A 24,737-nucleotide genomic window follows, 5' to 3' on the forward strand; every position below is an offset into this window, starting at 1 on the left:
ACACCTCGTACAGTAAGTTAGAAGCAATATTGGGAAGATTGCTCTGGGATAGAAAGCGGGTGAGGTTGAAATATAGCAACTTTACAGCAATATGGGCAAAACGAGGGATAACTTTGCCGAACCTGAAATTATATTTTATGGCAATACAATTAGTAAGGATGGTAAACTGGAGGGAGTCTGAGTATTTAGGTAGATTAGTTAAAGAAAAGAAAATTGATAATATTTTTGAATTATTAGAGATGGAGGCACTAGGGGATGACGAGGGGAATAGAAACTCACAATTAATAAAATGTTATAAAATATGGAAAGAGTTAAAAAAAATGTCACTTAATAGACAGCATGGAATTCACACCTTTGCGGAATAATAGGAACTTAACTGAATTGTTAATGTGCAATCAGAATTTTTGGAAAAGAAAGGGGGTGAGTAGAATAGGACAGATGTTTGATAATGGGAAGGTGTGCACATTGCAACACTTTAAAGATTTATATGGATTAAGTGGGGAGGATTGGTTGTATTATGCACAGATTCAGCATGCAGTCAATATCACAGTGGAAAAGAATGTATTTAAAATTAATCACCATAAGTTTATAGATGCACCGATTTTTCTTCAGAAAATAGAAGCTAAGAATTCATCAAAATGTTTGAAATGCAGTGTAGAAAATGCAGACCTTCTACATAACCCATGGGCATGTAACCAAGTAGCAAGTTACTGGGAACAAGTAATTGGAGAGATAGAAGGTAAAATAGGGGAGAGAATCCTGAGGACTGTCCCACCTGTAATATTCAGGGGTGTGGAAATTTAATAAAAAACTACTCGTCCATGGGACTAAAACTGAGCAAAATGTACTTGTCCCTCATGACAATCCACTTGTCCGGACCAATTTTCGCTTTTACACTCTCATTTTTTCCTCTTTGCCCTAAAATAGTCATAACTACCTACTATAATGATACCTTTTAATTTTTCAATAACATATTCTCCGATCCAAGATTTGGGGTTTTTCTTTTCTACACCATTTACCTTGTGGTTGAGCTAACATGATGTTTTGATACTTTAGGTCGCTTGATTACAGCAATACCAGATTTGTATAATTTCCATCATGTTTTACTAATTTAAAGAAATTCGGAACTTTTTCGAATTTTTTGAATTGAAATTTTTTGACCCCCATAGCTTTGCTTTTTTTATTTTTTTATTTTGCATTCCACAGGGGTGTGGAAATTTTATAAAAAAAACTACCTGTACTTGTCCACAGGACTAAAACGGAGCAAAATCTACTTGTCCCTCATGACAATCCACTTGTCCAGGCCAATTTTCCCTTTTACACTTTCGTTTTTTCCTCCTCGCCCTATAATAGCCATAACTACCTACTATAATGATACCTTTTCATTTTTCAATAACATATTCTCCGAAACAAAACCAAAAAAATAGATACTGATACCCTGTGAACTTTCAGGCTGATAGCCGATAATTTATACCAATATTCTGTGCATTTTAATCCCCCCCCCCCAAATATGCTTGGTAAAATGAGGGCGCGTGTGTGTGTGTGCAGGTATACCCTGATAAACTGTTTCTGGACCCTCAGAAGCCGCTGCAGATCAATGATTTAATGCGGGCGCTTTAAATCAATTAACTGCAGCGGCTTTTGCTGGGCCAGAGACCACCGCTGCCACCCGCTTCTCTCCCACTGCCTGTCCTGGGGTCCCGAGTCCAACCACCGCCGCTGCCCGATTGCCTCCCCCTGCCCAGAAAAGACAAAGGACATAGCGCTCCATGGTGTACGAGAGACCTGTAAGGTGAATTGAGCAATGGCAAGGAGGTTCACCTGATAAAGTTGTGTAACGACATACACAACAATGGTGAGCGCATGTAGTGTCCACAGCCAGCCGGCTGAACAATGGATAATGGCGCAGGTCACAGAAAGAGAGAAAAAGAGAGAAAAAGAGAGAGAAAGAGAGAGAAAGAGAGAGAAAGAGAAAGAGAGAGAGAGAGAGAGAGAGAGAGAGAGAGCGAGAGAGAGAGAGAGAGAGAGAGAGAGAGACTTCTCACTACCTGGATAAATTCACCTCTCACATGTCTCTTGTTATGCCTGATGAAGCTGCTGTAGCAGTGAAACGCGTTGCATGATGGGAGGATAAACCACTCTTGCTTTTACCTACCTTGTGCCTTCCTGTGACCTGCGCCATTCTAAAGCCGGCACCTCCATTGAAGCCTGTTTCCCCATTATCCCCCTGCCCAGAGACTGCCACCCGCTTCTCTCCCCCTGCCGGTCCTGAGTCCAACCACCGCCACTTTCCTCCCCCTGCCTATCCTCTGGCCAGAGACGGTCGCCGCCGCTGCTGCCCCTTCCCCGGTTTTATAATTACCTGTTCCCGAGGTCCTTGCTACTTCTGGATCCAGCGACATCCTGAGCTGCAGTTCATTGATTTAAAGCGTCCGCATTATCGGCATTATAGGCAAGGTAATTGCCGATATCGATAACTTAGAAAATCGTGAATATCGGCCGATAATATCGGCCAAACCGATAATCGGTCGATCCCTAATATATATATATATATATATATATATATATATATATATATAAAAAAATCGGTGAAGTGAAATTGAAATTTGGTGGTTTTCTTTTCTATGCCATTTACCTTGTGGTTGAGCTAACATGTTGTTTTGATACTTTAGGCCGGTCTGATTACAGCAATACCAGTTTGTCAGGTTTTACTAATTTAAAAAAAATTCAGAACTTTTTCCAAAATTTTTAATTGCCATTTTTTGACCCCTGTAGCTTAAAAAAAAAAAAAAAAAAAAAAATTTCACATACCAGGCTGTAAGAGTGCTATTTTTTTTGCACCATAATCTGTTTTTCTTGTATCGGTATCATTTTTGTATTGATTTGACTTTTTAATCGCTTTTTAACTTTTTTTTCCTGGGACAATTCTGTGGTTTGGTATTTTTTATTTACCGTACATAATGTTATATTTTAATAGTCCGTAAAATTACGCATGCAGCGATACTAAATAGGTTTATTTATATTATGTTTACATGTTTGTATATAGGAAAAGGGGGTGATTTGAACTTTTAACATGGAAGCGGTTAATGTGTGTGTCTTTCAACCCCTTGGGGACGGAGGGTTTTTCTGTTTTTGCACTTTCATTTTTTCCTCCTTACCTTTTAAAAATCATAACCCTTTCAATTTTGCACCTAAAAATCCATATGATGGCTTATTTTTTGCACCAACAATTTTACTTTGTAATGACATCAGTCATTTTACCCAAAAATCTATGGCGAAACGGAAAAAAAAATTGTGCGACAAAATTGAAGAAAAAAACGCTATTTTATAACTTTTGGGAGCTTCCGTTTCTACACAGTAAATTTTTTGGTAAAAATGACACTTATCTTTATTCTGTAGGTCCATACGATTAAAATGATACCCTACTTATGTAGGTTTGATTTTGTCATACTTCTGGAAAAAATCATAACTACATGCAGGAAAAGGTATACGTATAAAATTGTCATCTTCTGACCCCTATAACATTTTTATTTTTCCACATACGGGGTGGTATGAGGGCTAATTTTTAACCCTCCTGCTGTCCTACAGCTGTTCGGGATGCCGCGATTTCGCCGCTGCGATCCCGATGAGCCCACTGAGCTAGCCGGGAGCAGTCTACTTTCATTTTAGATGCGGTGTTCAACTTTGAACGCCGCGTCTAAAGGGTTAATAGCGTGCGGCACCGCAATCAGTGCCACGCACTATTAGCAACGGGTCCCGGCCATTGTTAGAGGCCAGGCCCGACCCGCTATGACGTGGCCCCACGATATACAAAGGGAGTGGGCAGAGGGCATACAGGTACGCCCTCCGTCCCCAACAGGTTAAACTTTTATTAAAACTTTTTTTTTGTTTTACCCGTTATTAGACGTTTAGGAGGAATAATTAGATTCCTCATACAGATCAATAGAGTTCTATTCAACTCCATTGATCTGTGTGCTCTGCGCTCCATTGATAGAGCCTGGCTGGACTGGGCACTATCAATGACAGATCCACGGGACACCAGGGAACAGAGGTAAGCCCTCCGGCTACCTCTATAGTAGATCCCCCCCGCGATCACGCTGCAGGGGGGCGATCCACCTCACTAGCCCACCAGGGAGCATTGACATGTCCCTTTAGACGCCGCTGACAGCTTTGACAGTGGCAATCTAAAGGGTTAATAGCCAGCCGCTGCGATCGCCGCTACTGAGAACAGCCGGAGGCTGCAGAGTATGGAGCGGACAGGAGTCGGGAGCCCGCTCCATACAGACTGCAGAGCGCGGTCGTGCTTGTGAGGTCCGGCCCTGCTTGCCCGAAGCAGGACTAAGGGCCGGAGAAATTCATCTGCCCGGCGCCTGGAACTGCATGTACCGGGCATCGGGCGATAGGAATTCCACATCCCTGAATATTGGGAGATACAGAGGGTTTGGGGAAAAAGTAAAGACATTTTATGTAGAGCTCTTTTTTTTATGCCAGGTTGGTGATATTGTGCAATTGGCAGAAGCAGAATGGACCATCTGTTGAGGAATGGCGAAAGGAGATGAAGGTGTTGAAAAGTAAAGAACAACTATGGATAAAGGGGGGGAAAGGGACCACAAAATTGAAAAAAAAAAGGAGTAATTGGTAGAAGAGTATTGAGCCTCTAAATGTTATTTATTTGTTTTAGTGTGGTAATATTTAAAAAAACATCTGTAATTATGTGAATGGATATGAAGATGGAATTCTCTTATCTCTGTGTTTTTAAAGTTTTTGTATGCGAAAAATATAATACAGAATATAAAAAATAAATTAAAAAAAAGGTTTGTAGAGGCTGAGAGTGACAAAGCATAAGAAAAGCCTGAAAAAGCTAATTTAAAAAATTCTTTGCAGGAATTATTGCAAATTAAGTGTAAAAAATTTCCTTTTTTTAACAATTGCATTATTTGTGGGACATATTCTTTGTACAAAGCTTCTGAAATGGAGGAAATGCACCCAACTTTTATTATGATGTATGTTTAATTTTAGGCAGTACCCCCACTTAGGCCATATTTGGTTGTTTGGCCACATGGTAGGACTCTGAAGGAAAGGAGTATTATTTGGCTTCCACAGCATCATTTGAAGCTGGCAGAATGAAACCGGACCTCCAAAGTGACTTTGTGTGAGCTGCAAGATTTTCATCTCAGAAAAAATATGTATAAGCTGGACTGGGGACCGGTCTCATTGGTCTTTGGTCGGCTAGCAGTGATAGGCAGTCATCTGTGACAGTTGCAGTTTATGATGGCTATAGCCCCCATATTGCAGGAATAAGTATCCACTCACAACAAATATACCTAATCACTAGGTGTTAAAAAAGAAATAATATTTCATGAAAAAATAATTTACTTGACTTTGTTGGTTTAGGCCCCATTCATACTGTATTTTTGCAGTCTTTTAGGGGTGTCCAACAACATTACGCCAAAAAAAGGGATGCCATCATATACTGTAGCGGTCCCATTCATTTCAGTGGCCTGCATAGAGTCACTCAGCGACTCTCTTAGGGCTACTTCGTGCTTGTATATGCCAATATGACGGTATTCAATAGTGTAATCTGCTGCACTATTGTGTCCTGCCAAAATAACCTATAGTAGCAGGAAGTGGCCCTAATGGAGTCACTAGGTGACTGTTCGGCCACATAAATAAATGGGGCCGCTACATGATGCCTCTAACATACTGCAGAAACACAGTATGAACAGAGCCTTTGTAATACATTTTATAACATGAATTTTTTCTTTTGTTAATTTACTTATTGATTTTGACCCTTGATTGTTATTTCAATGCTTTGAATTACATAGTAGAGTAGTATACAGAAGAGTCATATAAAGAAAAATGGAAGATTCTCAGCTGAAAAAGACCACCTGGTCCATCTAGTCTTATATTATTTCCCTTATTGTTATCTTAGGATAGAAATAGGTTTATCCCAGGCAGGTATTTACCAACCCTATTTGTTTGAAGTTTGTTTCAGGTATTTACTACTCTTTTAGTAAAATAATATTTTCTGGCATTGCCCCTGATCTTCCCTCAACTAAACTCATATTGTGCCCCCTTGTTCTTGTGTTTAGTTTAGTAAAAACAATTTCCTCCTGAACTTTATGCAAAACAAATAATATCCAAAAGCACGCAAACCTTACCCAAGCTTTTCTACCATTTGTACTTACTGTTTCTTATATTGATCAACTGATTTTAGCTATCGCCAATTGGGGGTTCAGGGTTATAAAAGTGCATCTTTGAACTTTGGTGGCATTTCCTAGCAATATGCCACTTATGTCTATCCTTTAAATTGAGCGGTAAGTTACTCCTGGAATAATTGTGCTCCATCCCTGAATAAATGACCTACGCTTCTTTCTGTGATGATGACACACCTAACCTCAAGTCCAGAATAACCACATGAACTCTAACAAATAGCTGTACTTCATAAAGGCATGACCTATTCTATAAAAGCGTTCACACACTGTGCCGGATTGCTGTGTTCTGAGCAGACTGTACAGCTCTTTCATACATCAGAGCCAGGACAAAATGGATTTGGACAAAGCAAAGGCTAAATTCATGTTTGAGTATTTAAATATTTGTTATAAATAGCAATGTTCTTTAAAAAAAAAAAAATTATAATAATCAGGTTGCTATAGCGACACTTTTTTTTCCAACTCCAATTCCTTCTGGACTACAGAAATAACTACAACATGCATTAGTACCTTTGACATTACCTCCGCCAGAGCTGTGCAGAACAGAACATTGAAGTAGGGATTACTACAAGTACTTACAGTGACTCACCACTCTGCAGGGGGGCTCTGAACGCCACGAAATACACAAACCGTAATGACAATAACAAGCATGACTCAGAGCCACACATGTAATAGATTACTAGAGAAATGGACATATAGGGGGAGATTTATCAAAACCTGTCCAGAGGAAAACTTGCCCAGTTGGCCATAGCAACCAATCAGATCGCTTCCTTAATTTTTAGGAAGGCCTGTGAAAAATTAAACAAGCGATCTGATTGGTTGCTATGGGCAACTGGCCAACTTTCCCTCTGCACAGGTTTTGATGAATCTCCCCCATAGGGTGCAAAAAGCTAAAGTGTTTGTCCGATACTTATGATTTAGGTGCTTATGTCATGAGAGGCTCATTGATGCGATTATTTTAGATTTACTGTATCTTCTTGTTGTAAATGGTGATTATAAAATAGTTTACACTTCTCATACATATTTTTAGGCACATTTGCTGTGTAAGACCCAAATATGGTCAGATCAGTCTATAAAAACTGTCAGGTTCCTGGCTTTCTCTCTTTGGAAGATAGTCATCTATCAATAGATGATGGGTACAGGTGACTAGCCTCCTAAGAATGCTCTTACGTGGACATAAACTGCCCATTGTTTAAGTCCAGTTAACCCTACAGTTAAACGGAAATTGTGAGAATTACCTGAAGCCACTAACACACAATGTAAGAGCGCCTTAAAAGGGGTACTCCACCCCTAGACATCTTATCCCCCATCCAAAGGATAGGGGATAAGATGTTTGATCGTGGGGGTCCCGCCGCTGGGGACCCCCGCAATATAGCATGTAGCACCCACCTGTTACTGCTTCTGGCAGCGCTGGAGGTTCTGGTTCCCGACCACGGGAACGCAAGATCGTGATGTCACGACTCCGCCCCCGTGTGATGTAACACCCCGCCCCCTAAATGCAAGTCTATGGGAGGGGGCGTGACAGCTGTCACACCCCCTCCCATAGGCTTGCTTTGAGGGGGCGGGGCGTGATGTCACAATGCTCCGGCCCCGTGATCGAGAGTAATCAGACCCGGAGCGAACACGCTCCGGGGACTGATTTTAACGGGGTGCAGCGTGCAAGAGCACTGGGGTCCCCAGCGGCGGATAGGGGATAAGATGTCTAAGCACCGGAGTACCCCTTTAAGTGCCATCTGAAAACTGACTGCATATTCATATGGCCAAAAAGTACCCATAAGAGCTCTAAACGTCTCCAAAAAAGCCTCAAAAACATGGAGGCCATGGTGCTCTTGGGAGCTTTTAGTGCAGCAGAATTTTTTTTGTACTCTTCCCCAGATCTATGCCTCCGCAAAATCCTGTCCCTTGCTCTACAGGCAGTTCTTTCTACCTCATGGCTTTGCTGTTTCTCTGACATGCATTGTCAACTGTGGATTTCCAAACCCTGTCCAATCAACTGAATGTACCACAGGTTACTCTAAGGCTTCTTTCACAGTGCTGTTGCACCCCGTCGAGAACGGGCGTCAATCTCTCTTTGTTTTTTTTTTTTTTTTAAGTTTGATGGCCATCATTTTGACAGGGCGCAACGGGCAACAGGGGGTCCCGATGGACCCCATTAAAATCAATGGGGTCCGTTGGGCGTTGCTTTTTTTCAGCGGGAATAGCCGGAGAAAAATACAGTGTAAGGCTGGGTTCACACTACGTTTTCTCCCATACGGGAGCACATACGGCAGGGGGGAGCTAAAACCTCGCGCTCCCGTATGCCTTCGTATGCGCTCCCGTGTGTCATTCATTTCAATGAGCCGGCCGGAGTGAAACGTTCAGTCCGGTCGGCTCATTTTTGCGCCGTATGCGCTTTTACGACCGGACCTAAAACTGTGGTCAACCCACCCTAAGCAGTATTTTTTCTACCGCTATTCTCACCGGAGGTATAGAAGGTATAGAAACATCTCAAAGATGATCGAGAGAAATGGAGGCCCCCCAGAGCTAAATTTTAAATGTCATAGGTAGGGATGTCCCGATACCGATACTAGTATCGGTGGCCGATACTAGCCATTTCCATGGTATCGGGGACTCGTTCAATGTCCCCGATACCAAATCGATACATGCTGCAGCTTCATTGCCCCGTTCTCCTGTCCGCATCACGGCGTTCCATGGAGGAGCATGTGACACACACGTCCCTGCACTGCGCCCAGCGTAACGCTACGGAGGAACCAGAGTGACGTGTATGTCAAATGCTCCTCCATAGAACCCCATGATGCGGATGGGAGAATGGGGCAGCGGAGCGGCAGCACCCATCAGAGGACAGCCGCAGGTGAGCTGTCTACAAGGGGGGGGGCACAGGGGGCCTGCTACTAATGTCTAAAGGGGGGGTGCTGCTGTCTACAAGGGGGGGCACGGACCACAAGTGGGGGGCTGCTACTAATGTCTACAGAGGGCTGCTGTTACTGTCTGCAAGGGGATACTACCTAATATTAAAGGCAATCTTACAGCAGAGTCACCTGCACTAACTTGAATATATAGGTAGATAGTGCAGGTGAACCATGTGTTCATCGGTCTCGCCACCAATGCAAATTCTTTGTTCTGCCCAAAGGAGAAGAGAGAAATCTTGGCTCATACTACAGCAGCCGCCTCCATTGTACACAACAAGGAACCCACATATCAGCACGGTAAGCAGCGCCAGAAACTGGGTCACCCTGGTTTCCTATTCCCATTAAAATAAATGGTATCGGCGAGTACTAGAATTAAAGTATCAGTACTCTTACTCGGTCTTAAGAAAATGGTATCGGGACATCCCTAGTCATAGGAAACAGTCTGAAAACTTGTCTATATGAAATGTTAGCTTTCCCTTTTTAATATATTTGCAAAAAAAATCTTTAAAATTCTCTTTTTACTTTGTATTGAATGTAGAATGATGAAGGAAATTTATATTTTATTTTATTTTAGCACAAGGCTGTAACATAACTGTCAAAAAGTGTCTGAATGCTTTCTGAATGCACTGTATCTGACTACTGTTTGACCTACTAACACCCTCTTCACGTGACTTGGATCAGGAAGGTCAAAATAAGTCTTAGTAATGTAAGATACCTAAAATGAGGAAACAACTGAGATTTTGTTTACATTTATCTCTTTACTCAGGGACTCCTAAGAAATGGAGGGGCTGGATTCACAAGGATTTACTTTAATGGTCCCTAACCTTTTAACAACATTTTCAGTATATATGTGTGTACATGAGGAGTTGCACTATTTCTGCTTATTATACACTGAATCATCAGAATCAACAGATTCCAAAAGCCGCAGCAGCTTTGTTAGTTGGTACACATTTTTCAGAGAAGTGGGAGCAAATCTCACAGCAAATTCCTGCATTTCTTAAACATGTTCAATAGGGTTACAGGCCAGTGAGTTTGGGGGCAAAGGCAGTGTGGTCTAAGCACGATGACATGGATTATTGTCCATTTAAAAGATGGCACTAAGGTTGGCAAAGATCTCCTAAAAATATGGGTGCAGATTGTCCGCTGACAGATTTCTATAGTGTTCCCCATTCAAAGGATTGTGGTACAATGACCTATGGCATGCTAGACCACCATCAGCAGATAGTTGAACCCCCAATAGTGCACCCATGGGCTGTTTACACCAGATGCGGACGCAGCAATCACTACGGGTTAGCAAGTAATGGGACGGAGACACGCCAGACAGACAATCTTCTGCTACGTTGCCAAGGTCCAGTGATGTATTTACTTAACCAATATAAGGCAATTTTCCAGGGCCTTCGGGGGCACCATTGTCAACCCTCAAATACTGAACCTCAGTTAATGCATGGTACACAACATGGTTAATGTGTAAATTTGTCTTACTTGCCCGCTCTTGTACTGTTGAGTCAGTTGGTCCATTATTGCCGAGATGCCAAACATGCCACCCAACAGCATGTGGCCTGCCGCTGTGTAATTCTCTGTCAGATACAGATGTGGAAAGTATCTTTCCATTAAAGAGAACCTGTCAGCAGATTTAACCCTGTATAACTGATGGCAACATGATCTATAGGGTAAATTCAGTGTTATAACCATGTCCCGATGTCTTACATTATATCCTCCATAGTGGCGAAATTTACTTTTTAAAATATCCTGCATCATATGTTAATGACCCCCCAAGTAGTCCTCTGGGTGAGGTGCATCTTCAGGTAGTCTCCACTGCTTTAGCATTGATGGCCCAGGCCGCCCTGGTGTCACACATTTAAATCTTGCTCTGCTCAGAAGCAGCTTCATGGCCAGGGATAGTGCAGCTTCGATTGCAAACACTATTCAATGCAATGCCATAGCACAGCATTGATCAGTGGTTATAGGCACTCTGCTTACACAGTGCAGAGGCAGGAGAATGCTTGCAAGATTCTCTGCAGGTCTGTACTGCAGGAATTGGTTATAACTGAATATTATGACTTTCCTGTATTGCATAGTTCTGGAACACTGCCTCCTATCATACAGCTGAAGACTGACTACAGTACTGACTACAGCACATTTCACATGGTAATATTCTCTCTGTGTTCTTGTGGGATATACACCCTGTATACATACAGAGGTCTGCTATAAAGCATCTCAGGGGCACTCAGTAGCCGGAGAATATACAAAGGTTTGATTCAGATCATCTCACAGAGTAATGGTCTCTCTCTTTGTAATCGGCAGCAGTGTATGAGGTATTCACCATGTGCACACAGCGGACTGCAGTAAGAGTATTACAGTATCCCGGGACAGGATGCAGCAAGCTAGCAGTGAAAGGGTTACCTCCGCCCTGCTGTCTGTGGCCATGTGTGGGAGATGAGTGATCCTAAGTTCAGCTTCCAAATAAAAAAGACTTGCTCCAGACGCCTTTCCTTTTAGTTTTTACGGACTCTAATAGACGTCTAGACTTAAGGAGTGTACATGTACTCCGAAACTCCAAAAATCCATCTTACAGGACATTGGAAGTGTCACGTTCACAAGTTGATTCCAGGCCACAGCACATAAGCAAATCAGTGGTCTTAAGGGGTTACTCCGGTGGAAAACCTTTTTTCTTTTTTTTTTTTTTTTTATTATAAATCAACTGGTGCTAGAAAGTTAACAAGATTTGTAAATGACTTCTATTAAAAAATCTTAATCCTTCCAGTACTTATTATCTGCTGAATACTACAGAGGAAATTCTTTTTCTTTTTGGAACACAGAGCTCTCTGCTGATATCATGACCACAGTGCTCTCTGCTGACATCTCTGTCCATTTTAAGAACTGTCCAGAGTAGGAGAAAATCCCCATAGCAAACATATGCTGCTCTGGACAGTTCTTAAAATGGACAGAGATGTCAGCAGAGAGCACTGTGGTCATGAAGTCAGCAGAGAGCACTGTGTTCCAAAAAGAAAATAATTTCCCCTGTAGTGTTCTGCAGCTAATAAGTACTGGAAGGATTAAGATGTTTTAATAGAAGTAATTTACAAATCTATTTAACTTTCTGGCACCAGTTGATTTAAAAAAAAAAAAAAAAAAAAAAAAAAAAAAAAGAAAAGTTTTCCACAGGAGTACCCCTTTAATATGAATTATATTTCCACCAATGACACCAAGCTAATGTACATTCTATGTAGTGATCTGTTTGGTAAAGACAATTGTTGTGCTGAGAATCATAATAATGATGATATATGAGATATGATGATATATTTAGCTGTGAACAATATTTCTCTAGGGCACATTATACCAGTTGTGGGCTCCTGTTGAAGTCTAGCTTGTGTCATATATATTGCATGGAAGACAACTGTGTTCTGAAAAAGACAATATGACCCAGTGAAAGAAAAATACCTGTCACCTACGTCAAAATTTCCCTTAGAAGTTTCTGCCAAAAAATCCCAAATAATGCCAGGATGCCACTCTATATTCGCCAGTAAAATACCAGACTCCATAATGGAAACCCAACAGATTCCATAAAAGTAAATGTGGTACATCAGGCGCTGTCGGTGTCTGGCATGCAGCAGACTGTTACTATGGAACATTGATAAAATGAGCCCTTTCTGAATACTTCTGTAGTATGGATGCAAACTGCATCTTCATCTTTTGGGGTTTTAACATTTCTACTGGTCTTTGGCCAAAACATTTGTGACTGCCACTATTTCAGTGAGAGAGGCCTACAGGCATAGCACAGAGCAAATCTCTATCAATCTACAGCTTGCTGGTACTGGGTTGGACCCCCTTTGCCTTCAGAACTGCCTTCATTCTTCTTGGTATACTTTCTACAAGGTGCCAGAAACATTCCTCAGAGACTGACATGATGGCATCACGCAGTTTCTGCAGATTTCCGGCTGTACATTCATACAGGGGTGTGGAATTTTATTTTTTTTAAACTACTTGTCCAATGGACTAAAATGGAAGACAATCTACTTGTCCCTCATGACCATCCACTTGTCCTGGTAGATAAAATAATTAACCAAAATATAAGTAAAGTCTTTATTAGTTTATTTAGTTTTTGCACTTTTGTTTTTTCCTCTTCCCCCTACAATAGCCATAACTCTTATTTTTACATCTAGAGACCCATATGTGGGCTGTTTTTTTGTGGGACCAATTGTACTTTGTAATTACACCTTTCATTTATCCATAACATATGCTCTAAAACAAAAACTAAAATATTTGTGATAAAAAAAAATGCAAATTTGGGGGCTCTCTTTTTTACACCATTCACCTCGTGGTCAAATTTACATGTTATTGGGATACTTTAGGTCTGCCTTATTGCAGCAATACCAAATTCGTTTAGCTTCCGTCAATGTTTTATTTTTTTCAATTGTCATTTTCTGACCCCTTTAACAACTATTACATTTTTCTGTATACTGAGCTGTATGAGGGCTAATTTTTTGCACCGTAATCTGCTGTTTGTATTGGTACCATTTTGGTATTGATCAGACTTTTTGACTGGTTTTTACTTCATTTTTTTCTGGGATATGAAGTTATAAAATATGCAATTCTGGAGTTTTTTTTTTTTACATTTACTGTATGGGATATTTTTTGTTATATTTTAATAGTTCGGACAATTACGCAAGCGCCAATACCAAATCCGTTTATTTTTATCAATTTTTTTTATATGAAAAATGGGAAAAGGGGGGTGATCTGAACTTTTAATATGGAAGTGGTTAAAGGAAAACGGTCATCCTGTTCACCCATAATAACCCCAATACACCGGGTTATAGTGCTGGTGAACAGGAGACTGATGCGGGGTCACTGACTATTATCCAAACCTTCTGTCCTTCGCTCAGTCCCTCTGAAGATCAGCTTCTATCTTTGCTAAAATTGCGCACTGGAGTTGGACCTGCCAGCTGAATATGACTAGGCACACATGCTCACGTGACCAGCGACCATGAATATTTAAATTCAGCCGGCGGGCCCACCTCAAACGCAATTAAAGAAAGATAGAAGAGGATCTTCAGAGGGAATGGGCACCGGACAGAAGGTTTGTATATTAGTCAGAGACCCAGCATCGGTCTCCTGTTCACTATAACCCTGTGTATTGGGGTTAGTGTGGGTGAACAGGATGACCATTTTCCTTTAATGAAGTTTCTCAAGCGAGGTCCTGACTACGGAAATCCTGAAAACATGACCTGTTGGGGGGTACTTGAGGACCAGCGCTTGACAAACACTGCTTTAATGTGTGTTTTCTAAACTTTTATTAAACTTTTTTTTTCTCTTTATTAGTCCCTTAGGGCAGGGGTCTGCAACCTTTAAGACAAAAAGAGCCACTTGGACCCGTTTCCGAAGAAAAAAACAAACTGGGAGCCGCAAAACCATTGCGACATTTAAAACAAATATAACACTGCATATATTGTTTCTTACCTTAATGCTATATACACAGGATCGTGCAGTCAGCTGTCAATCTGAAGAAAAAAAGGACTTTCACTTAACAATGTAAAATATATTTTTGCTGGGGTGGGCTTTTTTTGGACCCAGGCTTGGGGTGGGCTTATTTGGGGGCCCAGGCCTGGCGTGGGCTTTTTTTGGGGCCCAGGCCTGGGGTGGGCTTTTTTTGGGGCCCAGGCCTGGCGTGGGCTTTTTTGGGGGCCCAGGCCTGGGGTGGGCTTTTTTTGGGGCCCAGGCCTGGGGTGGGCTTTTTTTGGGGCCCAGGCCTGGGGTGGGCTTTTTTGGGGCCCAGGCCTGGGGTGGGCTTTTTTGGGGCCCAGGCCTGGGGTAGGCTGGGGAGAGGGGGGTTAATGCACTGGGGAGAGGGGGGTTAATGCTGCTGCGGGGTGAGAGGTTAACGCTACCGCTGCCATGGGGTGAGGGGTTACTTAACCCCTCACCCCATGGCAGCGGCAGCGTTAACCTCTCACCCCGCGGCAGCGATAACGCTGCCGCTGCCATGGGGTGAGGGGTTAAGTTACTCCTCTCCCCATGGCAGCGGTAGCGTTAACCCCTGCGGCAGCATTAACGCTGACGCGGGGTGAGGGGTTAACGCCCCGCTGTCAAGTGAGTAATGTACTTTACATACTCACCAGCTCCTCGCGTGGCGTCTTCCTCTCCCGGCGGCGCTCCTCGACTGAGGCGCAGCCCGGCGACGTCACTGTCACATGACAGTGAGGATCTGCTCGGCCCCGGAAGAAGAGACTCCGCTCCGATGGCACCAGGGCAGGTAGGTAAATCGACGACGCCGGCTCACGGGCTCAGATCATTCCGGGACACTGCATTGTCCTGGAATGAGGGTGACTGGGACCCGGGACAGACTCGCGGGGCCGCGGCAAAGGAGTAAAAGAGCCACATGCGTCTCCGGGGCAACGGGTTGCCGACCCCTGCCTTAGGGGACTTTAAAGGGGTACTCTGGTAGAATTTTTTTAAATTTTTTTTATTTTTATTTTATTTTTATATCAACCGGTGCCAGAAAGTTAAAAAGATTTGTACATTACTTCTTTTTAAAAATCTTAATTCTTCCAGTACTTATCAGCTGCTGTATGCTCCACAGGATATCTGATCACAGTGAATATCGGTATAAGATATCGGCTATCGGGCTGGTAACAGCGGGACTTCTGCCAGTTAACCCGTGCAATGCCGCGCATCGCCGGGTTAACTGAATGTCGTCTATAGACAGCGGAATGCGCAAAGGACCTGCGCAATTCACCGTCTATAGACAGGATTCTGCAGGAAGGGGTTAAAGGTTGAATTGTGGAAGGTAGAAATTATTCTCACACCTACTGGTAGGTGGTGTAGCCTAAAAATGTACCTTTGCGCACAAAATAGCGACTTTTGACAAAAGTTGCAAATGATAAATACGTGAGCACTGCATGGTCAAAAAGAAAAAGTTCTACGGGTAGGCAAAAAAAGAGTGCAACTGTCTATATCAAAAGACGCATAAAAGTCTCAAAATATGCTGTTTGCGCCTGAACTGCGCCTCAACATAGACAAAAAAAATGCTCTAAAAGCAATGATAAATCTCCCCCATTGTGCATTTGTAACAATTGATTATTTGAGTTATTGTTTCCTTTCTGTCACCTCCAACCTGTCGTCCCATTCTCCTTTAACCTCTGACATCAACAAGCAATTTGCATCCACAAGACTGCAGCTGACTGGATATATATATATTTTTTTTTTTACAGACCATTCGCTGTAAACTGTATGGGGGAGATTTGTCAAAACCTGTCCAGAGGAAAAATTGCTGAGTTGCCCATAGCAACCAATCAGATCGATTCTTTCATTTTCCAGAGGCCTTTTCAGAAATGAAAGAAGCGATCTGATTGGTTGCTATCGGCAACTCTGCAACTTTCCCTCTAGACAGGTTTTAAGTAATCTCCCCGTGTGTGTGTATGAAAATCCCAGTAGATCAGCAGTTTCTGCTATACTCAGAGCAGCCTGTCTGGCACCAACAACCATGACAGTCATCTTTTTTTTTTTCTATAAATTTCTATAAATCTTTTTTTTTTTTACTTAAAGCTGGAATTTCATTGGTTGCTGTGGACAACTGCTCCACTGTTTCTTTGCACAAGGTCTGATAAATCTCCTCTGTATGTTTTTCATTTTGCCACTAAAATGCACCTAGGTAAAACCTGTAAATATTAGGAAAATACTTTTCTTAAAGGGGTATTCCAATAATTTTTTTTTTATTTGACTATGCTACAGGGGCTGTAAAGTTAGTGTACTTCATAATATAGTGTCTTTACCTGTGTGTGACGGTTTCATCGCAATTGTTATGTGATTTTCATGCCAATATTTATTTTTATCAGCATACATAATGACTATTGTCTCGGATTTTTCCCAGCTTGCAATGCGGCCGAGACCTGACTCACTAGTCAGCTGATGACAGGGAGCCTGTCTGCTTCAATGGGTGGAGAGAGCAATCTGCAAGTAATGCAACAACTGGCGGCACCCTGTTTGAAAACCACAGGTCGGCAGCTCATTTATGTTTCAATGGGTGGGGTGGCTGATGTGTGGGATGGAGGGAAATGGAATTGTGGGATTTGTAGGCAAACAAGGAAATACAAGTTCACAGAAAGCTAGCCACAGTGCTATGGTAATCTCACAACATAGCCATTTAGCCCCCAGACAAGCGCAGATCCTTCCTAAGCATGTCCATTACTGTCTGCCAGGTAGGTACTAAAATTACCTTATGCTGGATAAAGTATTTATTTTTATTTTTTGCCAAAATAAGAAAATCAAGACTGCCCTTCACTATATAGACATTTACTTTATATCCAAGGAAAGAGAAATAGGAAGTCCTGGGAAGCTTACAAAGCTAAACTAAGATAGTAAATTTATTTATTTCTCTACAGCATAAATTTTTTGAATGTTGTAAACTACAGTGTAACAGAATAATATAAATATGGGTTAAAACATTATCACCAAATGAAAAAAAATGTGACTTCACTGCCTACACTGGACAAAGCCTGGGGGTCAGGGTAGTGAAGATATTTTCCTAAAATAGAGCTGAAGTAACAGATCCCAGAGATGAACGTCTGTGCACTTGTCAATGCATTATGGAAATATGTTACTCCACAAATAAGACATAGCTCATATAGAAAAATGTGTCAACGCTCTCCAAAGATGGCCAGACTGCAGAACTCTGAATGCAGACCAAATGAATCAACTTCTCAACACCGTTCCCAGAATAAAAAAAAACTTCTTTCATGGATCAACTCATTCTAACAAACTCAAGTAATGCTGTTGACTTGCTGAAATCCATGCTATTGAGAAATGATGCATAGGACATAACTGACTAGCATGTGTCTCCTCCTAGAAAGTATACAAATAAATCCAGATGTCTCCATACAATGCTGACAGCACCGGACGTAACTTTAATGTGAAACTATTTCAGGTTATCATCTCAATTTATCCATTCAAAACAAGGTCGCATAGTATTTTGGGAACAGTGAATATCAAAGGGGTTAACCCAGTATCCAAAGTTAACCCCATCCACAGGATAGCTAAGTGATAACTAGCTGGTGGGCGTCTAACCACTTGTGAGAATTGAGGTTATTTGTCCACTGTCTATAGGACTTCCAAACACCGTCAAGTTCAGCTCTTGGTTTGTTTAAAAGTCCCATAAATAATGAATAGAAAGACAGTCAAACGTGTGCTGCTCCTCCATTTACTCATTCATTCAAGAGGTACTTGAATAGACTTGCATTGCAGGGGGCGGGGCGTGACGTCACACGGGGCAGAGTCGTGCCATCACGATACTCCGGCCCCGTAGTCGTGACCGGGCAGACTCCGAGCCTGCAGCGCTGTCTGCAGGTGGGGACTGCATCCGAGATAGCGGGGGTCCCCAACGGCGGGAACGCCGCGATCAGACATCTTATTCCCTATCCTTTGGATAGGGGATAAGATATCTTAGGGCCGGAGTACCCCTTTAACTGGTGCGATCCCAGTGGCTGGACCTATCGCCTTAGTTAGGAATCAGTTATCATGTCAATAGGGGGTAAATTATAAAGGTGTATTGTTTTAAAGAGACCCTACTAGGGATGTCCCGATACCATTTTTTTAAGACTGAGTACGAGTACCGATACTTTAATTCTAGTACTCGCCGATACCAAGTATGAGTTCTTATATTTTAAAGGGAATCTGACACCAGGGTGACCTGGTTTCTGGCGCTGCTTACCTAGCTGATAGGTGGGTTCTTGTTGTGTGCAATGGAAGCGGCTGCTTTAATATGTGCCAAGATTTCTCTCTTCTCCATTGGACAGAACAGGGAATTTGCATTGGCGGCAAGACCGATATCTCAGGAGCGATTGCGCTGACGTTCACATGGTGAGTAGCGGTAGAAACCGGGTCACCGGAGATTTTCTATCTGTGAAATGGCTTTTTGTCTGCCTGGTAGTGCGCTCACTTACCAGGCAGACTTCCCCAGCAGGCGCGACGTCTCTGATGCCTGCTGGGGGGGCCGACTTCCGCCCTTAGTTCACCTACACAGGGTGCCTCCAGCTGTTTCACCACTACAACTCCCAGCTTTCCCTGACATCTATTGGCCGTCAGGGCATGCTGGGAGTTGTAGTGGTGAAACAACTGGAGGCACCCTGTGTTGAAAACAATAACTTTGTTAGGGCCACGGCAGCGGCGCTACCCCGAACCCCACTCACCCCCCCCCCCCCTGTGGAAAACAATAGTTTTGTTAGGGCCGCGGGGTGTGTCTGATCCTGCATGTTAAGATGAACAGGAAGCACTGATCAGAATGGTAGTGGCATGAACTAGGCATTTTTTTTTTAAACTCCTCTATAAAATAATTTGCAAGACAACCACTTTAAGCTTTGAATACTGTATTGTTCATAGAAACCATTACTTTGTGGTATACTTTTATCACTAACACCTATGTCAACAGTAAGACATATCATATGGGAAATGTCAAGACCACAGGCCATGTGTCATAACACACTCTTGTAAGTTTCTTCAGAATAAGGCACACCATCAAAAAGAACAATAAAACACAAACCATGTATTTCCTGTCATAGATCATGCTGGAAAACCTGACTTCACATTGTTTTACTCTTGTATAAAATCCCCAAGCAATCACTGAATCCTTCTACTTTAACATGCATGTCCTGAGAACAGTCCAGCAAAGCCGTAGCTGAAAACTACTGTGTAGAACGTTAAATGCAATATTTCAGTTGGTAAAGACTAAGTAGCAGCTAATGTGACAAATAAGATGAGCAAACATAAAAAAAATATATATTTTAATGCTGGTACACACACTGACTGCTCTATGCCGAAGGATGAATCTGCAAACATAGAATAATCCATACTAAACAAAACTGTACAAGATCTATAGGTAACATGGAAAATAAATCACTTCACACAGAGAAAACACACCGTACCATCTTATTAAACCAGCATGCGTAGCAAGATCCAGTTAACTTCTGTCGAAACTAGTACAAATAACATCAATTTTAAAGGATTATTGAGTCACCAAAATTATGAAGGATTTATTCTGTAATAGATTCTACCAGTTCTATCAAGATTCCATCATTTCTGCATCTAAAACAGCACATCAGACAACTCTTGACTAGGAAACCAGAGGAAGCAGAACCATGATGCCAGTTTAAACATATCCTAACTAAAGGATGTAGTAAACTGCAGGTGACTGGTTGTTAAGTTTCTTTTAGGTTCAACTTGCGACACAGTCCCTAACTTTCACAACTCTAGTTATTCACTAATACAGCAGGGAGAACAAGTATTTGATACAATGACGGATTTGCAGGTTTTCCTACTCACAAAGCATGTAGAGGTCTGTAATTTTTCATCATAGGTACTTCTCAACTGTGAGAGGTGAAATCTAAAACAAAAACCGAGAAAATCAGATTGTATGATTTAATTTTTCTTTTTATTTGCATTGGGTTTAGATCTGGAGACTAGCGAGGCCACTCCAGGACCTTGAGATGCTTCTTACGGAGCCACTCAGTTGTCCTGGCCGTGTGTTTCGAGCCGTTGTCATGCTGAAAGACCCAGCCACAACCCATCTTCAATTTCTCGCAATACATGACCCCATCCTCCCCTCAATAGGGTTGCAGTCATTCTGTCCCCTTTGCAGAAAAGCAGCCCCAAAGAACGATGTTTCCACCTCCATGCTTCATGGTTGGGATGGTGTTCTTGGGGTTGTATTCATCCATCTTCTTCCTCCAAACACAGAGTTTTGACCAAAAAACTCTATTTTTTGTTTCACCAAACCACATTACCTTCTCCCATTGGTCCTCTGGATCATCCAGATGGTCATTAACAAACTTCAGACGGGCCTGGACATGGACTGGCTTGAGCGGAGGGGACTTTACTTGCGCTGCAGGATTTTAATCCATGACGACATAGTGTGTTACTAACGGTTTTCTTGGAGACTGTGGTCCCAGCTCTCTTCAGGCCATTGACCAGGTCCTGCCTTGTAGTTCTGGGCTGATCCCTCACCTTCTTCATGATCATTGATGCCCACGAGGTGAGATCTTGCATGGAGCCCCAAACAGACGGAAATTGACCTTCATCTTGAATTTCTTACATTTTCTAATAATTGCACCAAAAATTGCTGCCCTCTCACCAAGCTTCTTGCCTATTGCCCTGTAGCCCATCTCAGCCTTGTGCAGGTCTACAATTTTATCCCTGATGTCCTTACACAGCTCTCTGGTCTTGGCCATTGTGGAGAGGAGAGGTTGGAGTCTGCTTGATTAAGTGTGCGAACAGGTGTCTTTTATACAGGTAACGAGTTCAAACTGGTGCAGTTAATACAGGTAATGAGAGGAGAACAGGAGGGCTTCTCAAAGAAAAAATAACAGGTCTATGAGAGACATAATTCTTACTGGTTGGTAGGTGATCAAATACTTATGTCATGCAATAAAATGCATATTAATTTTTTAAAAATCATACAATGTGATTTTCTGGATTTTGGTTTTAGATTCCGACAGACTCTCACAGTTGAAGAGTACCTATGATAAAAATTACAGACCTCCACATGCTGTCAGGGACCGACCGGGGGACAGGAAGCGTGAGCCCTAAACTGACCCTAAAACCGCTCTCCCTGCCTACTTGCCCATCCACCCTAACCGGTGGATCGACAACTGGGCGCCGGTCCTTTCCTGAACTAAAGTGCAGGGGGCCTAATAAAAACACATACTAAAAATTTGTCGGGCACAAACCAGAAACATACAGGAACATAGAACTCCATAGTATAAAAGTTCAGAGGGCACAGATCAGAGAGTTAGTACAGAGGACATGAACAGAGGTCGTGAACAGAAGACACTATAGATCGGTGGTCATGAACAGAGGACACTATAGATAAGCGGTCATGAACAGAACTCCAAAGATCTGAATAAAGAACTAATAAAACATATAGGCCCTCATTTACTATTGCAAACCCGACATGTTTTGTCGGGTTGTGCGCCAGATTCTGTCGCATTGCGCCAGAAATTCTGTCTGCGCCAGAATTGAAAAAAACCCGTCTTACTCTCCATTTTGCTAAGAAAACCTGAAAAAGGGGTGGCTGCCAGGAAAATGGGGGCGTGGTCTCGGAAAAGGGGCGTGTTCCCGACATTTTCACAAAAACCCAACATATTTACTAAGGTTTCCACATAAAATGTAGTGGATTTGAGCCGTGGAAAACCCTACAGATCAGAGCATGTGTAAAAAAAGCAAAGTGTAGGGAAAGTGGAAAATGTAGGGAAACCTTAGTAAATACCGTGGAAAATAAATTGTAGGGAATTAAAACCCACAAAGAAATCTACACTCCACTCTTAGTAAATAAGAGCCATAGTGTTCAAAACACGAGACAGGAAAATGGCTAAGTCTGAACATACTCCAGAACAAAACAGGAATAAGCTTAATCCCCTAAAAAAGAAAAAAAACTCCAGTAGACACAGGAATAACAATACCCATGGACAGGTAACAGGGATGCCAAGTTACAACTCAGAAAAACGGATATAATTATGGAACACTGTTCACACTGAACACAAGACAGGAATAATCGCAATCCCTTCAGAACATCTACAGAAGATACAGGAATAAAAATACGGTTCGAGTCCCCATGGACAGATAACAGGGATGTCTAAATACACCGGATATAATATAGAACACTGTTCACACTGAACACAGGACAGGAATAGCAATCCCTCCGAACACCTCCAGTAGACAAGGAGTCCCCATGGAGCGGTAACAGAAATGCAGCATAGGACACTGTTCCCACTGGACACACAAACTGGACACTCCCCTCCACTAACAAAGTAGCCATTAACCCCTTAACGACGAAGGACGTAAATGTACGTCCTGGTGAGGTGGTACTTAACATACCAGGACGTACATTTATGTCCTAAGCATAACCGCTTATCACCGCGGATCATGCGCGGCAGGTCCCGGCTGTTTATCGCAGCCAGGGGCCCGCCGGTAATTGCGGACATCCGCAATCCCGCGGATCTCCGCCATTAACCCCTCAGATGCCGTGATCAATACAGATGACGGCATCTGCAGCATCGCGGTCACTCAAATGGATTATCGGATTGCCCGCAGCGCTGCCACAGCGATCCGATCATCCAGCACGGCAGCCGGAGGTCCCCTCATCTGGCTCCGCTGCCTACCGGGAGTCTTCTGCTCTGATCTGCCTTCTCGCAGACCAGAGCAGAAGATGACCGATAATGCTGATCAGTGCTGTGTCCTATACATAGCACTGAACTGCATTAGCAATTGAATGATTGCTATAAATAGTCCCCCATGGGGACTATTAAAGTGTAAAAATAAAAGTAAAAAAATAAAGTTAAAAAAAATGTGAAAAACCCCCTCCCCCAATAAAAATGTAAATTGTCCCATTTTCCCTATTTCACCCCCAAAAAGTGTTAAAAATATATTTTATATACATATTTGGTATCGCCGCGTGCGTAAATATCTGAACTATTCAAATAAAATGTTAATGATACCGTACGGTGAACGGCGTGAATGTAAAAAAAAAATTGTCCAAAATAGCTGCTTTTTTATAACATTTTATTCCAAAAAAAATGTATTAAAAGTGTTATATAAGCAAATATGGTATCAATAAAAAGTACAGATCACGGCGCTTATACGGAAAAATGAAAAAGTTATAGGTCTTCAAAATAGGGGGATCTTAAACTTACTAATTTGGTTAAAAAGTTTGTGATTTATTATTTTTTTTAAGCGCAACAGTAATAGAAAAGTATGTTATCATGGATTTCATTTTAATCGTATTGACCCAAAGAATAAATGACACGTCATTTTTTATGTAAATTGTTCGGCATGAAAACGAAACCTTCCAAAATTAGCAAAATTGAGGTTTTCTTTTTAATTTCCCCACACAAATAGTATTTTTTTGGTTGCGCCATACATTTTATGGTAAAGTGAGTGATGGCATTACAAAGGACAACTGGTCATGCAAAAAACAAGCCCTCATACTAGTCTGTGGATGAAAAAATAAAAGTTATGATTTTTTGAAGGCAAAGAGGAAAAAATGAAAACGTAAAAATAAAATTTTCTGCATCCTTAAAGGGGTACTCCGGTGAAAACCTTTTTTCTTTTAAATCAACTGGTGCCAGAAAGTTAAACAATTTTTCCAGTACTTATTAGCTGCTGAATGCCACAGAGGAAATCCCTTTCTTTTTGGAACACTGATGACATCACGAGCACAGTGCTCTCTGCTGACATCTCTGTCCATTTTAGCAACCGTGCATAGCAGATGTATGCTAAGGGCAGCATGGTGGCTCAGTGGTTAGCACTGCTGCCTTGCAGTGCTGGGGCCTTGGGTTCAAATCCCACTAAGGACAACAATAAATAAAGAGTTATTATTATAATGATGTCAGCAAAGAGCACTGTGCTCGTGATGTCATCAGAGAGAATTCCAAAAAGAAAAGAATTTCCTCTGTAGTATTCAGCAGCTAATAAGTAAAGGAAGGATTAAGATTTTTTAATAGAAGTAATTTACAAATCTGTTTAACTTTCTGGCACCAGTTGATTTAAAAGAAAAAAGGTTTTCACCGGAGTACCCCTTTAAGGCCCAAATGGGCTGCGTCCTTACGGGGTTAATAATAAATCCAAATAGACT

General features: G+C 42.0%; 1 protein-coding gene across 3 annotated transcripts in view; it reads right to left on the reverse strand.

Moving 5' to 3' along the window:
- AUH (AU RNA binding methylglutaconyl-CoA hydratase) overlaps nucleotides 1-24,737 on the reverse strand; it is a 221,297-nt gene that overhangs the window by 170,831 nt on the left and 25,729 nt on the right. Inside the window, exon 1 of one of the 3 annotated variants that reach the window (XM_056525619.1) lies at nucleotides 14,579-14,619. The exons of the other annotated variants lie outside the window; for them this stretch is intronic. The gene's annotated coding sequence lies outside the window, so the exon portion shown is untranslated. Of the gene's footprint in view, nucleotides 1-14,578; nucleotides 14,620-24,737 lie in introns of those variants that run through there. 3 annotated transcript variants of the gene reach the window in all.

Source organism: Hyla sarda, chromosome 1, assembly GCF_029499605.1.
Source record: "Hyla sarda isolate aHylSar1 chromosome 1, aHylSar1.hap1, whole genome shotgun sequence".
In the NCBI taxonomy this organism is placed as follows: domain Eukaryota; kingdom Metazoa; phylum Chordata; class Amphibia; order Anura; family Hylidae; genus Hyla; species Hyla sarda.